The sequence below is a fragment of the Pseudophryne corroboree genome, chromosome 4 (assembly GCF_028390025.1).
Source record: "Pseudophryne corroboree isolate aPseCor3 chromosome 4, aPseCor3.hap2, whole genome shotgun sequence".
Lineage (NCBI taxonomy): Eukaryota > Metazoa > Chordata > Amphibia > Anura > Myobatrachidae > Pseudophryne > Pseudophryne corroboree.
The window spans coordinates 170,060,299-170,082,100 of record NC_086447.1 but is presented as its reverse complement, the minus strand read 5'-3'; the positions used below and the strand labels follow the sequence as shown (position 1 = coordinate 170,082,100).

Below are 21,802 nucleotides of genomic sequence, written 5' to 3'. Positions count from 1 at the left end.
GCCGCAAGGCTCAGTATTAGGACCGCTATTGTTCAATATTTTCATTAATGACCTAACAGAAGGTCTAGAGAGCATGGTGTCAATTTTTGCAGATGATACCAAATTGTGTAAAGTTATAAATGCGGAGGGGGATGCTGAGTCACTTCAGAATGACTTAGTTAAATCAGAAGCTTGGGCAGCGAAATGGAGAATGCGCTTCAATACAGACAAGTGTAAGGTAATGCACTGTGGTAACAAGAACAAAAATAACACCTACCTACTAAATGGGGTAAAATTAGGGGATTCTGTACTGGAAAATGACTTAGGTGTCCTCATAGATAGCAAACTAAGCAGTAGTACCCAAAGTAGGACTGCAGCAAAGAAGGCTAATAAGATATTAGCATGCATAAAACGGGGAATTGATGTTAGGGACGAGAGTATTATACTCCCGTTATATAAATCACTTGTGAGGCCTCACCTTGAATACTGTGTACAATTCTTGGCACCTTACTACAAAAAGGATATCCTGGAGCTAGAAAAGGTTCAGAGGCGGGCGACCAAACTAATTAAGGGTATGGAGACGCTGGAATACGAGGAAAGGCTTGCAAGATTAGGCATGTTTACACTGGAAAAGAGGAGATTAAGATGGGACATGATCAACATTTACAAATATATAAGGGGACAATATACAGATCTTGCGCAGGACCTGTTTTTGGTTAGATCAACACAGAGAACTCGTGGACACTCGCTCAGGTTAGAGGAGAGGAGATTCCGCACAATACAGCGTAAAGGCTTTTTTACGGTAAGGACGATACGTGTTTGGAATTTCCTGCCTGAGGGAGTTGTAATGGCCGACTCAGTCAAAACCTTTAAGAATGGGCTAGATAAATTCCTAATGGATAAGGATATCCAGGGTTACGGGGCATAGTCACGACACGCACTATGGTTATTATAAAAAATAGGGGTAAAACGTAACAGCAGTCATCAACTTCAGTCAAAATTTTATACGAAATAATCGTGCATAGGAGACCACAAATAGGTTGAACTTGATGGACAATTGTCTTTTTTCAACCTTAGATACTATGTTACTTACTGGTGGGACTTTCCATGGTACTTTGTGATGCTGGTTTTTGCTTCTAGAGCGCTAGTCCCCAGGAAGTATTTTGTGCAAGAGATGCCAGAGTGTAGAATGAGACTGAGCCCTTTACCAGGCAGTGCATCGTCCGCATGGGACAATATTAAAATGTTTGAAATAATACAGGCAGGATTACCTCCTTTAACGGGTTGGGTATGGGTGACTGGCAGTCAGGAGACCGCCAGTCACCATATCGACAGTGGGATCCCAGCGGCGGTATGCCGGTGGAGGGGAGAGCGCAACATGCCCCTTGCGGGCTTGATGCGCTCGCCGCGCTGTGGGCTTGGTGGCGAGCTGTGTTCACCCCGAGTTCTATTCCCAATCTCTGGGTGTTGTGGACACCCAGTAGTGGGAATAGTGCCTGCTAGTCAGCATGCAGACTGTCGGGATTGTAAGTGGGTGGGATGTAGAGGTAGGTATTGTGACCACCGGTCACAGAACTACATCCCCCTTTAACGTATGTGCAGAAAATGGTACTGTATACAGGGGGTAATTCCGACCCGATCGCTCGCTGCAGTTTCTAACAGCGCAGCGATCGGGTCGGAACTGCGCATGAGCCGGCGCTGCAGTGCACTGGTGAGGGGGGCTGGACGGCGGCGCGGTCCGGCCAATGCAGGCATGGCTGGAACGTTGGGGGGGGGGGGGGCGGGCCACGGCGACTGCGAGACGTCACACGCAGCTGCTGTGACCCGGGCAGCAAAGAGGCTCTCCCGGCCAGCCGCATGCAACCTCCATCTAACCGCAGCTACCACCCAGTCCTATCCTTAATTCTTTTCTGAAGAGGACTCTATCCCTCCGTTTTCGGTGCACTCTCATTGGTGGCACAGGGTCAAACCTTTCTACGACCATACCCCTGCGATCACGCCCAATCTCGTCCGATCTTGGAAGCTAAACGAAGATGGGCTGGGTCAGTACCTAGATGGGCGACCTCTAGGGAATACCCAGTGGAGTAGGAGGTTTTCCTTCCCTGTTAGAAGAACACCAACAGCAGCATCACCACTTATACTCTAATTCATTACCTTTGAATCCTCATTCGTCACGATCTACCCATGACAGTGGTCGATTATCAGAATTTCCTATAGTGTGTGGGCTTTCCCACCCACTCACTCAACCCAACGAAGGGTGCATTAATACAAACACAGTTTGTACAGATCTTTGGCAGACGGAAGCAGCTTAAGATGTAGCTACCTTCCAATATGCGGTTATCCAGGCATAACTAAGATCTGAACATTTCATTTTTTCAGACATATGTCCTATAGATCATGCTGAGTCTCTAAGTATCCTAAAGAGCAGGAATAAAGACTACTTTCTTGATTGTTAGGCTTATCACCTATCTATCAACACTTAGATATCATATTAAGAGTGCGCCCAAACAAGAGTCATACTTCCCTTCTTGTGCATGTACAATGGTTTGAAGGGATGCTGGAGGGATCCGTAAGGTAAGAACGCAAAAGCTATTTTTAGAATCTGCAAATTTTTTGTTTGGCGCCAAATGCGCACGCAACACACGCATACACCTGTATTTTGTACTTTGCATATCTGCTCGCATTATTGCCATAAGCATTGATTACTAGATTCATTTTGACCTGTACTGAGAAAATTTGTTGCTATTTAGTTAAAATATAGAGTTAACAGTTAAGGAAGTAAGTGTAAGACGCACACGCAGCCTGGCCTAGTTGTAAAGGTTTATACAGTAGAAACTGTGTGTTGTGTTAAGTAAGTGATTATAGTTAAATATCGCTTACATTTATAGAAGTGTGGGATTTGTAGTACTGCGGACATACGGCCTTTGTACACGTGTCTCGGACAGCGTTCGGGACTGCGTACGCAACGTAAAGGCCTACACACGTGGCGTGTTTACGCAACGTGCGTACAGGTACGCCCACTAAATACAAATCACACAATAGCATTGTTTTAGTTTAGGCGCGAGACGGTAGCCACGCGATAATAGCACAAATTGATCAGTTTTCCAATATTTAGTTTAAATACCTTCTTTACTGTATCACCTCTGGAATTATTCTGTTTTATCTGAATGAAAGTTAATTTTCTGTACAGAAAAACCAAAGAGTATATGAGTGAACAAGCGTGAGTGTGCAAACAAAGGTTTTGTGGACCCAGGGAATTCGGGATCCCGTAGGAGACACCAGGTGAGTGGACACTTGGTGGCGTGAGAGTGGCTTACTCACGTTAACATTGATTAAGGTATAAAGGAGCAATTAGTATAACAGCAGACCAAGAGGTCAGCGAAGTCAGAAAACCGCTGACAAAGTCACGCAAAGCTCTGAATACCATGCCCTAAAAGGTCGGCGAGGTTTTGTGTAGAGAGCGCAGCCCCGGGGGTTGGCGTAATACCCATATAGGCCCGTTCAGATACACTCCGGCTGAGGTTTCGCAGCCTGAAAAAAACCCGATTCCATTGGTCGCAAGGCGGATAAGTAACAGTTACCTATACGCTGTGCGATTGTACCGCGCGTTCGTGAGTGCAATACTTAGACCACCGTTATACCCTGTTATGACATTTGCGTAAATATCGCGGGATCATTGGCGCTAGGTGTAGTACACGCAACGTGATTTGTGTAACAATTTTTTTGTTTTAAGGGAGTTTCGCTGGTCACTCAGGAAATCTCCAACGACCAATATTTACTGGGAAGGGTAAGTCACTCCCACACACTCTCAGTAAATAGAGGTTACATAGGGGCCCGAGGTTGGGTACGACCGGCGCTGACAACAGTGCTTAGGTGTATTGGCCAACGTGGGCGTGAGTTGGTGAGCGTGCTCGGAGAACTTTCACCGTTGCCTTACCACTGAGTATTTTGGTTTTTTGTAGGAATTAGCTGAGAAGGCAATACCTGCAAAAGATGGGGGCCAGCTGCTCAAGTAAGGGACGATCAACCAGGGTTCAGGTTGATATTCCGCGGCCCAAGGGGTCGGCGAGGTACATAATGTGTGAGAAATATGGCTCACACACAGAGGTTTTCTGCAATGAATGGGAACGTATGACTGCGGAAGATAGGGAACCATTCCCTAAGGTAGGCAGTTTTAATCCAGAGGTGTTGCAGAATTTAAGGATTAGGATATGTCTGTTAAAATCCAGAAAAGAAAGGATCAGACACTCAAACTGTTTACATTTATTGGCAACGAGAGAGTGATATGCAAAGGGAACTAGCTCACACAGCTGGTTCCAACTCTAGCAGGAAACTGATTGCAACTGCACCACCACCACCGTATATTACAGGGGAGAAAGTGGCTACAGAGAATGGCATACTAATATATGATAAGAGTGAACTTGATAAATGTATTAATGCTAACCCGTGCAAGTTGTATCCCATCTTAAACTTCCCTCAGGACTGCGACCAAGAAGATGAGCCCAGCACGATATCGGCACTCTCTCTAGCAGCCATCATACAAGACACACAAGTGGGCACGGCCCAACCAGTAAGAATAGTAGCAAAGGCCCCTAGCGGAGGGACAGGTGAGGTCGTGTCCACAGGTAAGTACGGTACAGTACATTGTGCAGAGACAATTGCACCTCACATTGTAGAAGCAACCCAGAATGATGTAATTGAACTAAATCCTGTCAGGGTGATCGCAGTCCCCAATGGGAAGACTGACGCTCAGGGAATCACTCCCGTCAGGAACATTGCTATGCATTGTCCCTGGTCCCGGACAGAATTGAGGACAATTATGTCTGAATTTCCCGATCCCAGAAAAGATCTAGCTGCATGTCAGAGGTTTATTAGAGAACTAGGTAACGCCACCGAACCCACAAACAAAGATTGGCGGACAGTGCTATGGGCATGTTTGCCCTCTAATATTGACCCTGTGAAATTCATTGCTGATTGTAAATTAGACGCAGAGGTACCTCTCACTGATGAATACAATCAGGAGAATGTACGACAGATCAACCTGCAATTAGGAGTATAGTTCCCAACTGTTGTCAAGTGGAATAAAATCTTTTCCATTAGACAAAAAGAAAGTGAAACGCTTCTGAATATTTCCATCGAGCACTGCAGGAAATGGCTAGATACACTGGGGTCAAGGACATTAAGGAATATGTACATCATAGAGAGGTAGCTGTGTCCGTATTAATGGACGGATTAAAAGAAGCATTGAGAACAAGGGTACAAACCACTCAACCTAACTGGAGAGGTATCTCGGTGGCTGCATTAAGAGAGTCCGCTATTGAGCACGATCGGAACAACATTAAGCACAGGGAGTCACAGGGGGATAAGCTGATGACCGTAAGTATCAAAGCCCTGACAACGAAGCCACATCAGCCTAAACCCCAGACCCCTGATGGTAAGTCGTATGTAGTGAAATGTTATAAGTGCCAGAGAGAAGGACATTATGCACGGAACTGTAATTATAACAGCAATGTATATCGACCCCCTAGACCAGAACATGACTCACAGCATAACACACGTAATTGGGATCAGGGACCGCATAGGAGGAATTACGAGCCACATGCAGGGGAAACAAGGAGGTACCCACCTAGGAGGGACTGGCAGACCTCTGGAAATTCTCAGCTACCCTTCTCACATATTGTAGCTGCCAGCGCGCTGCGGGAGGGTCACAACATACAATAGGGGTTAGGTCACACCTGTAGTTTGCAGCCAGTGAAGTTGATTGCTAGCCTTGGAAATGAACCCGAAGTTACAGTTGATGTAGCTGGTAGAACACTACCTTTCCTTGTAGATACAGGGGCGGCCAGGTCAGTGTTAAATTCAATGGTAGGTATGAAAACAACGGGTAAAACAATTTCAGCAATGGGGGTAACAGGAGTAGTGCAACACTACCCTTTAAGTAGACCAGCTGAGATTACGATAGGGCCTTTGCAGACCAAGCACTCCTTTTTGCTAGCTGCATCGGCTCCGACTAATCTACTTGGGAGAGATTTATTGTGTAAGATGAGGTGTGTCATATATTGTACTCCTAAGGGTGTCTTCTTAGATATACCCGAGAATCACGTTCAGGAAGTGCAGGATATGTTAGACACCCCACAAAGGTTAATGTCACACTCTGCTGTTATAGACAGGTGTCCATCCAAGGTAGAGGAAATGATCTCCCAGATACCGGAATCCCTCTGGACCAAAGATGGACAAGACACTGGATTGATGGCAAATGTAGCTCCTGTAGTAGTGCAAGTAAAAGATGGTAGGATAGCTCCAAAAATCCCACAGTATCCTCTGAAGCCAGAGGTGGAATTAGGAGTTTACCCAGTCATAGAGCGCTTGCTACAACAGGGCATCCTAGTTAGGACGTCCAGCACTGCCAATAGTCCCATCTTCCCTGTGAAAAAGAGTGGGGGGAGGGGTTACAGGCTAGTGCAGGATCTAAGGGGGATAAACAAGATAGTTGAGAGCCAATTCCCCGTAGTACCATATCCAGCTGTCATCCTCATGCAAATTCCCCCTACTGCGAAGTTTTTCACTGTCATTGACCTCTGTTCTGCTTTCTTTTCGGTCCCTCTGCACCCAGACAGCCAATATTTGTTTGCATTTACATACAGGGGAGTACAGTACACTTGGACTCGCCTACCCCAAGGTTTCATTGACAGCCCAAGTATTTTCTCCCAGGCTTTGCATGATTGTTTACAATCCTTTCAACCTGAGAGCGGATCAGTATTAATACAGTATGTAGATGACTTACTGCTGTGTTCTGATTCACTCGAAGCATCCTTGAAAGACACGAGACAGCTTCTGTTTCACCTTTCTAATACGGGACACAAGGTTTCAAAGGATAAGTTACAGTTGTGCCAGACCAAGGTGAAATATTTGGGACATTGCTTGACACAAGGACTGAGACACCTCACCGCTGATAGAATACAGGCGATTCGCGACATGACTCTGCCACAAACCCAGCAGCAGATCCGCACTTTCCTAGGAATGTGTCGGTACTGCCGAAACTGGATCCCAGGGTTCTCCATACTGGCTTTACCTTTGCAAGAGATGGTCTCTTCAAACAAACCAGATCGGATTTCGCACACAGATGAGTATAAACTGGCATTTGAGAGACTCAAACAGTGCCTACCACAGGCACCTGCATTAGGTATGCCAGATTATGGGAAACCCTTTGAATTGTACGGTACAGAAAGTGCTGGGTGTGCAGCAGGTGTTTTAACACAGAGACATGGTGATGCCAGCAGGCCGGTAGCTTACTACAGCGCACAGCTAGACACCGTAGCACGGTCTCTCCCCACATGCTTGCGAAGTGTTGCAGCGATAGCATTGCTAGTGAGTAAAAGTGAAGATGTAGTGTTGGGACACAACCTGACCATCCATACACCTCATGCAGTATCAGCCTTACTGAACTATGCCCAAACCAGACATGTCTCATCTGCACGGTTTACAAGGTGGGAATTAGCACTAATGGCCCCTGTAAACATCACCATAAAAAGATGCAGCGCACTAAATCCTGCAACGTATCTCCCAGGTATGCCTGGACAGGCACAAAGGGTGGAGGATAAGAGTGATGGTGAAGGAGGATTTTGTACAGACACTGACACACATGATTGTATGGAATATCTGAACCAAACTTTCACTGCAAGGCCCGACATTAGTGACAACCCACTGGAAGGCGTAGATTTTACTTTTTACACTGACGGTAGTTGCCACAGACAGACGGACTTGGGAGACTTGTGTACTGGATACGCAGTCGTAGATGACAAAGGTATCATAGAAGCTGAACCCCTGGGCCCACCGCACTCAGCACAAGTTGCTGAGCTGGTCGCCCTAACCAGAGCGTGTGAATTGGCTAAGGGTAAGTCAGCCAATATATATACAGATTCTAGGTATGCCTTTGGAGAAGTGCATGATTTCGGGGCCCTATGGCGCCTCAGAAATTTCATGACGGCAGCTGGCACACCTGTAGCGCATGCATCCCATATCAAAAGACTTCTAACAGTGATACAGGAACCTGACAGAGTGGCTGTTATCAAGTGCAAAGCCCACACTTACAGTCAAGACCCAGTGTCACTTGGTAACAGCCGGGCAGACGAAGCTGCTAAATCAGCAGCCAGCACCCCCATACAGACAGATATCACACAACTGATGGTATTCAATACCGTCAACACACAAAAATTAAGTGAAATGCAAAATTTGTGTTATACACAGGAAAAGGCAGTCTGGAGGTCAAAAGGATATGGCCAGGAGTCCTCAGGACTCTGGACAGGGTAAGCCAGTAGCCCCCAGAGCATATCTTCCAAGCTTAGCTGAGGCGGCACATGGTCTGACTCATCTGGGCAAAGAGGGTATGTGTAAGCTGGTGAGAGTCTACTGGTGTGCGCCAGGATTCTCTTCTCATGCGGGTAAGAGAGCAATGACATGTCTTATCTGCTAGAGGAAGAATATTGGAAAATCAAAACCAACAGAACCATCCCATATCCCGCCAACAGACGGCCCTTTTCAGGTAATACAAATTGATTTCATACAGTTGCCACCCTGCAGAAATTTAAAGTATGTGTTAGTTTGTATTGACGTGTTTTCAAATTGGGTAGAAGCATTCCCGGCTGCCACAAATACTGCTACGTTTACTGCAAAGAAAATCGTGCAGGAATTTGTGTGCAGATATGGTATCCCTAGGATAATTGAGGGCGATAGGGGTACCCATTTTACAGGTGAAGTCTTTCAGGTTATGTGCAAACTGATGGGAATTAATAGTAATCTGCATACTCCGTACCGCCCACAGGCGAGTGCGAAAGTGGAAAGAGTAAACAGCACTATTAAGAACAAGCTGAGCAAAGTGATGGCTGAAACTGGATTGTTGTGGCCAGAAGCTTTGCCACTTGTATTGTACAGCATCAGAACCACTCCCAGGTCCCCCCTTTACCTATCACCCTTTGAGATTCTTTTTGGTCGACAACCCCATGTAATGATTGACCCCCAGGATGATTTGAAATGCAATAATGAAGTAACTGTAAAATATTTGGTTAAGATGAGCAAGCAGTTGAGGAATCAAAACAGTAACTTAAAGCTGGTGATTCCTGACCTACCAGACAGTAATTGTCATGACATTGAACCTGGGGATTATGTAATGATTCGAAATTTTCTACACTCAGGTTGCCTTATTGACCGGTGGGAAGGACCGTACCAAGGGGGTCATTCCGAGTTGTTCGCTCTGTAAATTTCTTCGCATCGCAGCGATTTTCCGCTTAGTGCGCATGCGCAATGTTCGCACTGCGACTGCGCCAAGTAAATTTGCTATGCAGTTAGGAATTTTACTCACGGTTTTTTCATTGTTCTGGTGATCGTAGTGTGATTGACAGGAAGTGGGTGTTACTGGGCGGAAACTGGCCGTTTTATGGGTGTGTGCGGAAAAACGCTACCGTTTCTGGGAAAAACGCGGGAGTGGCTGGAGAAACGGAGGAGTGTCTGGGCGAACGCTGGGTGTGTTTGTGACGTCAAACCAGGAACGACAAGCACTGAACTGATCGCAGATGCCGAGTAAGTCTGGAGCTACTCAGAAACTGCTAAGAGAGGTGTAATCGCAATATTGCGAATACGTCGTTCGCAATTTTAAGAAGCTAAGATTCACTCCCAGTAGGCGGCGGCTTAGCGTGAGTAAATCTGCTAAAAGCAGCTTGTGAGCGAACAACTCGGAATGAGGGCCCAAGTCTTACTGACCAGCACGACAGCATTGAAGGTTGCCGAGAGAGAGACTTGGGTCCACTCGTCCCACTGTAAGAAGGTCGCTGACCCAGAGAAAGCCTGTGACAAAGAGCAGAGTGTAGAGGAAATCGTATCACTGGAGTGCCTGTTCCGGGAAGGTTGAGAGGCAGGACTGTTGTCACGGCACCTGAGCACAGAGAACTACAAGACCAGAGGCGGTTGTCGCACCAAATTTCTTTTTCCTTTTTATTATTTTCTCCATCTCCCATTACCCTCCTCTCCCCCTTTCCTTGCTCCTTTTTTTCTCCCTTTAGCAAGATGGACTTACCCCAAGAGACTGCATTCCGGGTTTTCCTGTTGACCCTGTTGTTGACCAGAGCAGTCTATTTTGGTGAGAGTACCAGAGAGGTCGAGAAAGGATCTGGAATGGGTTCTGATGGCAAGGACGGATTTGTAGAATTCCAAGAGCAACACATCCACCGAGCAAAGGCGAGTATCAGAAAACTATCTGGTAGTCAAGAAACTAGGAGGCACTGTGAAGGGTTATTGGCTGAGGAAAATTGTATTTGTAGAAACTGTGAAAACATAGTTGAGGACGGGTGCATCCAGAGATGTCAGTCCAGCCTTAATTATCAACATGGACCGTCATCCATTGAGCGATTATCACTCATTAGTGGGTAAGGTTTTAAACCAAACAGAATGCTGGGTGTGCTCACAAGTACCTCAAGGTCAGAGCAAGTCAGGACTAGTACCGTATCCATTAACAATAGATGAGGTACTTGAATTAAGGGGTGGGAGACCGGTGGACAAGAAATTTAATATTTCTAGGCCCCCTAGTTTGAAGCTCCACCAATATCATGTGGATAGATCCTTAGTATGTTTCAACATTTCCAATCCCCGAAAGCCGGTAAATTGGGAAGTGACATGGAATAACCAAACCATAGCATTTTCACACAGAGCCGACAGAATGCCCGTAGACACTGAACTTATACGCCAAATAGCTGACGGTGGGAGGCATTTCGGTATAGGTATACTTTAGGAAGTAGGACCATGCGGGTTGGAGAAGTATCTCCAGGATACTGTGCGCATATCATACAGCCTGATAAGTGTACTGAACAGATGAGAGAGTTAGGGATAGGATTTTTCACTTGGAAAGTTTGCAATATGGTAATGTCATATTCTGTCCCATATGTTCTCCCCGATGATGCATATTTCATATGCGGGAGGAAGGCTTATAAGTGGCTTGCCCCAAACTCAGAGGGATTGTGTTACATTGGAAGAGTGTTGCCAGAAGTTATGACCATAACCCATAATAAGATGAAAGACGTTCACCGCAATGCTCAAGCTCCTTACACTCACACTCACTATGAACACATCGTTAAGAGACACCTTATAGATAGGACAGAGCACGCTGCCTCTGATTTGATCCACGAATCCACCGGGATTCAATTCCTACTCGCGTTAGATATCACCCGTACCGCCAGAGGAATTTTAAATTATAGGTATATCCATGTGCTAGCGAACCTGATAGATAATATCACCGAGATGTATGATGACACCTTCAGGTATACAGGGAGGGAGTTGCAAGCTTACAAAACGGAACTGATCCAGCACAGGATGGTTCTAAATTATATCACAGCGGTGACAGGCGGGTATTGTGTCACCCTAGCAACTCAGTATGGTGTGAAGTGCTGCACGTACATTACAAACAGCACTAATGACCCAACCGAGGTCATAGATCAAAAGATGGACGATATCTTCCACTTGAAATGGGAGTTCCGAAGGAGACACAACCTTACCCTTACTGCTGTGAGTAATGAACTGACCGGCTGGGTCTCATGGTTGAACCCACGCAATTGGTTCTCAGGTTTAGGAGAATGGGCTCAAAATGTTATCGTGAGTGTAGGAAAGTTTCTCCTTTGTATCCTGGGAGTTGTCATAATGATTGGTTTGATATTTAGATGTGTTCGAATTTTAACGCGGCGCAAGCGCGGTACCAAAGTGATGAGTTTGAGGAGCGGGGGCATTGTTACAACAACTGATTTAATTTATGACCCATCAATTGAGACAATGTTGTGATAAGACATGATTCCACGGTCCGTTTCTTTCACCCGTTTCTCCTTTGTTTTCCCTCAAGCAAAAATACATCCATTCGGAAGAAACTTTGATGAACTATGCATCCATTCGGAAAATACTTTGATGGACACTCTAAAGACTTTGATGGACACTCAAAAGACTTTATTAACACTTTCAGCAAAGATACACCTATCCAGACAAGACTTCAACCAACACCCAAGAATGATTGCACAAATGTTATGTGATTGTATTTTTGATATGTTTCTTATCTTCATCTCTACAACCTTCAGGTTGTGACACACATAGTCGACAGGTGATTTTAGCATTCACATATATTCCCCCTCCATGTATCATCAACTAAATGTGCACCCCATTTGTTGGAACAAGAAGCCGAAAAGAGCTCGGTAGTGTTTGTTTGCAATACCTCGAAGCTTATCTAGAACATGTACGGCACGATGATACATGCCCCTCAGACATGGATTTCATACATACATGCTTTTATTATCCCACTAGGTCATACATTTCCCGCCTACTCCTCTCCTCCTACCATCCAATTATTTTACAGATATTGTATTATATATTTTTCTGTTTAATGTTTAGATAGTGGCAGTTATTGTTGACTGCCAAAGGGTGGACTGTCAAAGTCGAAAAATATTGTAATACATGCCCCATGTACTAACCCCATGCACATGCCCGCTGCGCGTGCTCTCAGTCCGCCGTGCGTGCACATATCCGCAATTTGCGTAGGATCGCTCTGGCGATCATGCGCGTGATATGGGTATTTACGGCGGAGTTTGTGAGCGCGTAGAGGGTTATTAGAACATTACATATTTAACACAAATAATGCATTTTGTACCCATAGTTCCCTTTCAGCATGACAGCAAGTATTAATAGTTTAAACAGTTCCTGGACAGAGGGATTCGCCTTTGCATGATAGGAAGGGTCAGATAAAGGTTGGAAGGTGATGTCTAGTATCCAGCTGTAGGGTATTTTGAGGGTAATATTCCGGTGTTAGTTAGAGAAAGATCGCATGTTCCAGCGTATAGTTATGTGCAGAAGTAGAATAATAAGATTTTACTTACCGGTAAATCTATTTCTCGTAGTCCGTAGTGGATGCTGGGGACTCCGTAAGGACCATGGGGAATAGATGGGCTCCGCAGGAGACAGGGTACTTTAAGAAAGAATTTGGATTCTGGTGTGTTCTGGCTCCTCCCTCTATGTCCCTCCTCCAGACCTCAGTTAGAGAAACTGTGCCCGGAAGAGCTGACAGTACAAGGAAAGGATTTTGGAATCCAGGGCAAGACTCATACCAGTCACACCAATCATACCGTATCACTCGTGATAAATTTACCCAGGTAACAGTATGAACAACAACGGAGAATCAGATCAACCCTGATGCAACCAAACATAACCCTTATTTAAGCAATAACTATATACAAGCATTGCAGAAGAAGTCCACACTTGGGACGGGCGCCCAGCATCCACTACGGACTACGAGAAATAGATTTACCAGTAAGTAAAATCTTATTTGCTCTAACGTCCTAGTGGATGCTGGGGACTCCGTAAGGACCATGGGGAGGATTCCAAAGCTCCCAAACGGGTGGGAGAGTGCGGATGACTCTGCAGCACCGAATGAGCAAACACAAGGTCCTCCTCAGCCAGGGTATCAAACTTGTAAAACTTTGCAAAAGTGTTCGAACCTGACCAAGTAGCTGCTCGGCAAAGCTGTAATGCCGAGACCCCTCGGGCAGCCGCCTAAGAACAGCCCACCTTCCTTGTGGAGTGGGCTTTTACTGATTTTGGAAGCGGCAATCCAGCCGCAGAATGAGCCTGCTGAATCATGTTACAGATCCAGCGAGCAATAGTTTGCTTTGAAGCGGGAGCACCCAGCTTGTTGGGTGCATACAGGATAAACAGCGACTCAGTTTTCCTGACTCTAGCCGTTCTGGCTACATAAACCTTCAAAGCCCTGACCACATCTAATAACTCGGAATCCTCCAAGTCACGAGTAGCCACAGACACCACAATAGGTTGGTTCATATGAAAAGATGACACCACTTTTGGCAGAAATTGTGGACGGGTCCGAAATTCTGCCCTGTCCATATGGAAAAACCAGATAGGGGCTTTTATGTGACAAAGCCGCTAATTCTGACACACGCCTAGCTGAAGCCAAGGCTAATAGCATGACCACCGTCCACGTGAGAAATTTTAACAACACGATTTTGAGTGGCTCAAACCAGTGTGACTTCAGGAAAATCAACACCACGTTAAGATCCCAAGGTGCCACTGGAGGCAAAAAAGGGGGCTGAACATGCAGCACTCCCTTTACAACGTCTGAACTTCAGGAAGAGAAGCCATTTCTTTTTGAAAGAAAATGGATAGGGACGAAATCTGGACCTTAATGGGACCCAATTTCAGGCCCAAAGTCACTCCAGACTGTAGAAAGTGAAGGAAAATGGCCCAGCTGGAATTCCTCCGTAGGGGCATTCCTGGCCTCACACCAAGCAACATATTTTCGCCATATACGGTGATAATGTTGAGCCGCCACATCCTTCCTAGCCTCTATCAGCGTAGGAATGATCTCATCCGGAATGCCTTTTTCTGCTAGGATCCGGCGTTCAACCGCCATGCCGTCAAACGCAGCCGTGGTAAGTCTAGGAACAGACAGGGCCCCTGTTGCACAAGTCCTGTCTTAGAGGCAGAGGCCACGGGTCCTCTGTGAGCATTTCTTGCAGATCTGGATACCAAGTCCTTCTTGGCCAATCCAGAACAAAGAGTATTGTTCTCACTCCTCTTTTCCTTATGATTATGATTATGATTATGCACCTTGGGTATGAGAGGAAGAGGAGGAAATACATAGACCGACGGGAACACCCACGGTGTCACCAGTGCGTCCACAGCTATCGCCTGTGGGTCTCTTGACCTGGCGCAATATCTCTGCAGCTTTTTGTTGAGGCGGGATGCCATCATGTCCACCTGTGGCAGTTCCCACCGCCTTGCAATCTGCATGAAGACTTCTTGATGAAGTCCCCACTCTCCCGGGTGGAGGTCGTGCCTACTGAGGAAGTCTGCTTCCCAGTTGTCCACTCCCGGAATGAACACTGCTGACAGTGCGCTTACGTGATTCTCCGCCCAGCAAAGAATTCTGGTGGCTTTTACCATCGCCACCCTGCTCCTTGTGCCGCCTTGGCGGTTTACATGAGCCACTGCGGTGATATTGTCTGACTGAATCAGAACCGGTTGGTCGCGAAGCAGGGTCTCCGCTTGACTTAGGGCGTTGTATATGGCCCTTAGTTCCAGGATATTGATGTGAAGGCAAGTCTCCTGCCTTGACCACAACCCTTGGAAATTTCTTCCCTGTGTGACTGCCCCCCACCCTCGGAGGCTTGCATCCGTGGTCACCAGGACCCAGTCCTGAATGCCGAATCTGCGACCTTCGAGAAGGTGAGCACTCTGCAGCCACCACAGGAGAGACACCCTGGCCCTGGGGGATAGGGTGATTAATCTGAAGATGTGATCCGGACCACTTGTCCAGTAAGTCCCATTGGAAGGTCCTCGCATGGAACCTGCCGAAGGGAATGGCCTCGTATGATGCCACCCTCCTTCCCAGGACTCGAGTGCAGTGATGCACTGACACCTGTTTTGGTTTTAATAGATTCCTGACCAGTGTCACGAGCTCCTGAGCTCTCTCTATCAGGAGATAAACCCTTTTCTGGTCTGTGTCTAGGATCATGCCTAGGAGAGGCAGATGAGCTGTAGGAACCAACTGCGACTTTGGAATATATAGAATCAAGCCGTGTTGCCATTACACTTCCAGAGAAAGTGATACGCTGTTCAGTAACTGCTCTCTTGATCTCGCTTTTATGAGGAGATCGTCCAAGTACGTGATAATAGTGACATAGTGACACCTTGCTTCCGCAGGAGCACCATCATTCCCGCCATTACCTTGGCGAATATTCTCAAAGCCATGGAGAGACCAAACGGCAACGTCTGAAATTGGTAATGACAATCCCGTACCGCAATTCTGAGGTACGCCTGATGAGGTGGATAAATGGGGACATGAAGGTATGCATCCTTTATGTCCCGAGTCACCATAAAATCTCCCCCTTTCAGGCTTGCAATGACCGCTCTTAGCGATTCCATCTTGAACTTGAACCTTTTCAGGTATATGTTCAGGGATTTTAAATTCAATATGGGTATGACCGAAAAGTCCGGTTTCGGGATTATAAAATGGTCGAATAATAACCACCTCCTTGTTGAAGGAGGGGAACCTTGACCACCACCTGTTGAAGATACAATTTGTGAATTGCAGTTAACACTGTTTCCCTCTCGTGGGGGGAAGCCGGCAGGGCCGTCGGTGAGAGGGCATCTTCTCAAAGTCCAGCTTGTATCCCTGAGACACAATATCTATTGCCCAGGGATCTAACAGGGGGTGAACCCACTTGTGGCTGAACTTACGAAGGCGTGCCCCCACCGGGCCTAGCTCCGCCTGTGGAGCCCCAGCGACATGCGGTGGATTTTTGTAGAGGCCGGGGAGGACTTCTGTTCCTGGGAACTAGCTGTGTTGTGCAGCTTCTTTCCTCTGCCCCCGCCTCTGGCAAGAAAGGACGCACCTCGGACTTTCTTGTTTCTTTATTCGAAAGGCTGCATTTGACAATGTCGTGCTTTCCTAGGCTGTGCAGGAATATAAGGCAAAATATCAGAATTACCAGCTATAGCTGTGGAGACCAGGTCCGAGAACCCTTCTCCACACAATCCTCAGCCTTCCATATGCCTCTTAAGTCGGCATCATCTGTCCATTGCATATTCTACAGGACACGTCAAGCAGAAATCAACATAGCTTTGGCTCTAGGACCCAGTATACTCATGTCTCTTTGGGCATGTTTTATATATACATATCTCTTAAGACAGCATCTTTAATATATATATATATATATATATATCTCTATATATACATATGTATATCTATATACATACTAGGGTCTCAATCTCTGCTGATAAGGTACCTGTCCACGCTGCCACAGCGCTATTAACCCATGCCGACACAAATGCCGGTCTGAGTAGTGTACCAGAATGTGCACGCTATCTGCAGGATCCCTGAGAATAGCTGTTACGTCAGGGCTACCTTTTGGGCAAACGTGACACCCTAAGGGAAGATTCCCATCGTATCCTGGCCCTAGTAGGGAAAGGATACTCCCTGAGAATTCTTTGTGGGAAACTGCAGTCTCTTGTCTGGAGATTCCCGCTCTTTTTCCTCATGAGAGGAGGGAAATTTACCTCAGCTTTCTTCCCCTTAAACATGTGTACCCTTGTGTCAGGGACAGATGAGTCATCAGTGATATGCAAATCATCTTTTATTACAATAATCATATATTGAATACTTTTCTGCCATTTTGGCTGTAACTTTGCATTATCGTAGTCGACAATGGAGTCAAACTCCGTGTCAATATCAGTGTCTATTATTTTGGATAGTGAGCATTGAGAGACTCTGAAGGTCTCTGCGACATAGGGACAGACATGGGTAGATTTCCTGTCTGTTCTCTAATCTTTTGTGCAATAAATTCACCTTAGCACTTAATTACACATATCCAAACAGGTGTCGGCGTTGTCGACGGAGACACCCTCTCACACACATATTTGCTCCATCTCCTCCTTAGGGGAGCCTTTTACCTCAGACATGTCGACACACACGTACCGACACACCACACACTCAGGAAATGCTCATCTGAAGACAATTCCCCCATAAGGCCCTTTGGAGAGACAGAGAGAGAGTATGCCAGCACACACCCCAGCGCTATTAACCCAGGAATAACACAGTAACTTAATGTTAACCCAGTAGCTGCTGTTTATATTGATTTTTGCGCCTAATTATGTGCCCCCCCCCCCTCTCTTTTTACCCTCTTCTACCGTGTAACTGCAGGGGAGAGACTGGGGAGCTTCCTCTCAGCGGTGCTGTGGAGAAAAAACATGGCGCTGGTGAGTGCTGAGGAAGAAGCCCCGCCCCCTCGACGGCGGGCTTCTGTCCCGCTTCCATGTACAATTTTGGTGGGGGCTCATACATATATACAGTGCCCAACTGTATATTATGCAAACTTTTGACAAAGAGGTGTCTCTAATTGCTGCCCAGGGCGCCCCCTCCTGCGCCCTGCACCCTACAGTGACCGGAGTATGTGGGTTTAGTGTGGGAGCAATGGCGCACAGCTGCAGTGCTGTGCGCTACCTCATATGAAGACTGGAGTCTTCTGCCGCCGATTTCGAAGTCTTCTTGCTTCTGTCACCGGCTTCTGTCTTCTGGCTCTGCGAGGGGGACAGCGGCGCGGCTCCGGGATCGGACGACCAAGGGTGCGATCCTGTGTATGATCCCTCTGGAGCTAGTGGTGTCCAGTAGCCTAAGAAGCAGGACCTATCTTCAGTGAGTAGGGCTGCTTCTCTCCTCTCAGTCCCACGTAGCAGAGAGCCTGTTGCCAGCAGATCTCTCTGAAAATAAAAAACCTAACAAAATACTTTCTTTACTAGCAAGCTCAGGAGAGCCCACTAGGAGCACCCAGCTCTGGCCGGGCACATATTCTAACTGAGGTCTGGAGGAGGGACATAGAGGGAGGAGCCAGAACACACCAGAATCCAAATTCTTTCTTAAAGTGCCCTGTCTCCTGCGGAGCCCGTCTATTCCCCATGGTCCTTACGGAGTCCCCAGCATCCACTAGGACGTTAGAGAAATGAACATTAACTGTATTTACTGTAAATTATGTATGCGGCGGGAATCCAGAGGATACCACCTACAAGAGCAGTTGGGGAAAGACATCGCCCATCTATTCAAACCCACCTATGACCTCTTCTGTAATGTAGAGACACATCCCTGTGTCCAATGGACAATGAGATTACAGTGACCATTGTATTGTGTATGCATGTTGTGTATAAAAAGACCATTGCTGCCTGGCCGGTCAGAAGACTCTGAACGCTATCTGTATGACCAGCGGAGGACCGAGCCGGGTTGCGCTTGCGAACATTCTCACGTATGTACATTCTCTGTAGCCATTATTCTGTTTAGATTTACTTGTTAGCCTGTAGTGTATGATTTGTATTGTTTTACCTTTTGGAATTAATCCACTGAGGCCTTAGAACCCTGTGGTTTCAACTACAAATTGGTGTGGTGTCTTCACTTTCCTGCAAGGGGTTTAAAGTGTATTTATCTGTATAAGGTGTATAAGCATTGATAAGGTATACGCACTGCGGGTACTTTGTACCGCCAGCGCTACTTAAGGTTTAAAGGTATTACATCATTACAGTACTTCGCTGTTAAGGGTTTAAAGTGTAAGCATATCATTACATTGCATCATTAACAAGGTTTAAAGGTTATCCATTGTGTGTGTGCACGCTGAGCGTACTCTGTACACTCAGAGCGGCGTGTGTACGCCAAGTGCGTACCACGTGCAGGACTCTGTACGCAAATAGCGTACAAAGTGCGTAGCACGTGCATTTAGTCTAGCGGCCATAGCGGCTCCACGTTAATAGTGTATTTAGAGGTATAGCTTTGCGGTCTAAGATAATAACGTCATTATCAACTTGCTAACTTTCTATAACCAGTTCCTGGGAGTCCTAGAGGAAGTAATCCTAATAGACGGGGCATGGTGCCACATCCCAGTCATTGTGGGGTTAGTAGATATATTTATTGTATTTCATTATTAATGTAGTTTAACCATTAATCCAAATATGCTTAGCAGTATCACATTTCAGCTACATATGGTAAGGTAGGTTCTCTGTAGATGGAATGTTATCACCTGGAATCAGTCACTTGAGGTACAGTAAAACTACTGTGTACACTGCTAAACAGTATTATCTAATGAACATGCTTCATGCAGCTCAAAGCATCATGATATCAATTGTGTTATTTACGTTATCATTCACATACAGGTTGAGTATCCCATATCCAAATATTCCGAAATACGGAATATTCCGAAATACGGAATATTCCGAAATACAGAATTTTTTGAGTGAGAGCGAGATAGTGAAACCTTTGTTTTCTGATGGCTCAATGTACACAAACTTTGTTTAATACACAAAGTTATTAAAAATATTGGCTAAAATGACCTTCAGGCTGTGTGTGTAAGGTGTATATGAAAGGGGGCGTGGCCACGGCGGCATCCGGGTAGGCAGCAGAGCACGGGAGCTCCCCGGCTAATTAATCCTTTCACCTCTCCTGGCCCCTGCTCCGGACCCTGTGCCGCATATTCTGACTGCTGAGCGCTCGGGGCAGCGGTGAACGTCCCCCGGCTGTCTCTGCAGAGTGCTTACTGTCCGCGCCGGCTGCCGCTTGAGTTTCCGGCCTGGGCCGCAGGAGCATCCCCGGCCTCGAGTTTGGCGGCGCATAGCTGCGCTGCCGCGGGTGCACGCGGGCGCGTCCCCGCGGCGAAACACCCCGCAAGTTACGCTGTTTGGAGCCCGCGGCACCCCCCAATACCCGGGGATACTGTCTTCCACTGCTCCTTGCCTGGGATTTCTGTGCTGGGCTGAGCTGCTGGGGGTGGGGGGAGGCTGTGGGCCCGGTGGCCATCTTGGAAGCAACTTCCTCCCCTCATATAATACTGCACTGAGACTGTGGGACAGATTGTAGTGCCTGTGGGTGTGCTGCCCGGCTCCCTATTATCCTGCATTCACACGTTGCCTTGGTCCACTGCCCTTTCCTGTATCCCTGGGACCTCCTGGCTCACCCCTCCTAGTTACCACTGTTTTTGGGGCGCATTTGGCACTGAATACTTGGGACCTGCGAGCCGGCTGAGCCCGATTGGATCCGTGTTGTGCCTGGTTGGTGATCTCAGCGCGCTAATATGGTGAAAGGCGGTCAAAGCGCGGCTGCGGCCAAGCTGGAGAGGTTTGCCCTCCAGTCCGCCACCCAGCCGGTGCCATCTCCTAAAGCATCCTCTCCCACCCGCCCTGATCCCCTGGCTGGGGCCGACTCGGGCGCGGCTGTGCAGCCCCCCGCTCCGTCCATTCAGCAGGTACTGGAGGCGATTGCGGGCAGCGAACAACGCTTGTCGGACAAAATGGAGAAGGTGCAGTGCGATCTTTCTTTACTACGTCAGGATGTCCAGAGAATCCGGGAGAGAGTGGGGGAGGCCGAGACGCGGGTCTCCAATCTGGAGGGTCTCTGTGTCCCCCTAAAGCAATCCGTGTCGGCGGTCTCTCAGCAAGTTTCAACAATACAGACCAAGCTTCTGGATATGGAGGGGCGCCTCCGTAGAAACAAAGTGCGGTTTGTTGGCCTGCCTGAAAGGGAAGAGGGGGCAGACCCTGAAGATTTCTTGGAATCCTGGCTCAAAGAGGCGTATGGTGCGGAATCCTTCACCTCCCAGTTTGCGGTGGAGCGGGCCCACAGAGTTACTTTCCGGCCTTTACCTCCAGGAGCCCCACCACGAACTTTCATTGCCAAATTTCTACATTATAAGGACCGGGACTCTGTGTTACGCCTGGGTCCCACGAAGGGCCCCCTGCTTCGGAATGGTGTTCGGGTGTCGGCGTTCCCAGATTTTGCAGCTGACGTCCAGAAAGACCGGGCCCAGTTTCTGCCTATTAAACGGCGTCTACGTGACCTGAATCTTCCCTACTCGATGTTGTTCCCCTCCAGATTGCGGGTGGTCGCAGACGGAGAAACCAAGTTCTTCAGCTCTCCACGGGAGGCGGCGGCCTGGCTGGACAGATATGCTCCAGGCAACCGTCAACTTGCTCCGGACTGATATCCTGATCTTCCTCCTACCTGGGCCTTCTACATGCAAGTATATGTCCGGGGAGCACCCCCTTGTTACGGTGGTTCTGGACTTTGTTGCGTTGTGATACATACCTCTAGGGTTTCTTTTTGTATCGGGACTCTAGGTTTTTACGCTACACATTAGTTTCCTGTAGGCACTTGGATCTCCAGGGTTGGGTTTGTTAGGGATATGTGTATGCCGCTGTTTGGGAAGGTATACGGGGAGGGGGGTTGGTGTCTGGGTATTGTTGGTTTCTATGCAGG

The 21,802-nt window shown here is 47.3% G+C and overlaps 1 protein-coding gene and 1 pseudogene across 3 annotated transcripts in view; one reads left to right on the top strand and one right to left on the bottom strand.

Moving 5' to 3' along the window:
• LOC134909100 (alpha-1,4-N-acetylglucosaminyltransferase-like) overlaps positions 1 to 21,802 on the bottom strand; it is a 322,027-nt gene that overhangs the window by 159,350 nt on the left and 140,875 nt on the right. The gene's annotated exons all lie outside the window — the stretch shown is intronic.
• On the top strand, positions 1,952 to 2,070 carry LOC134913747 (5S ribosomal RNA; annotated as a pseudogene).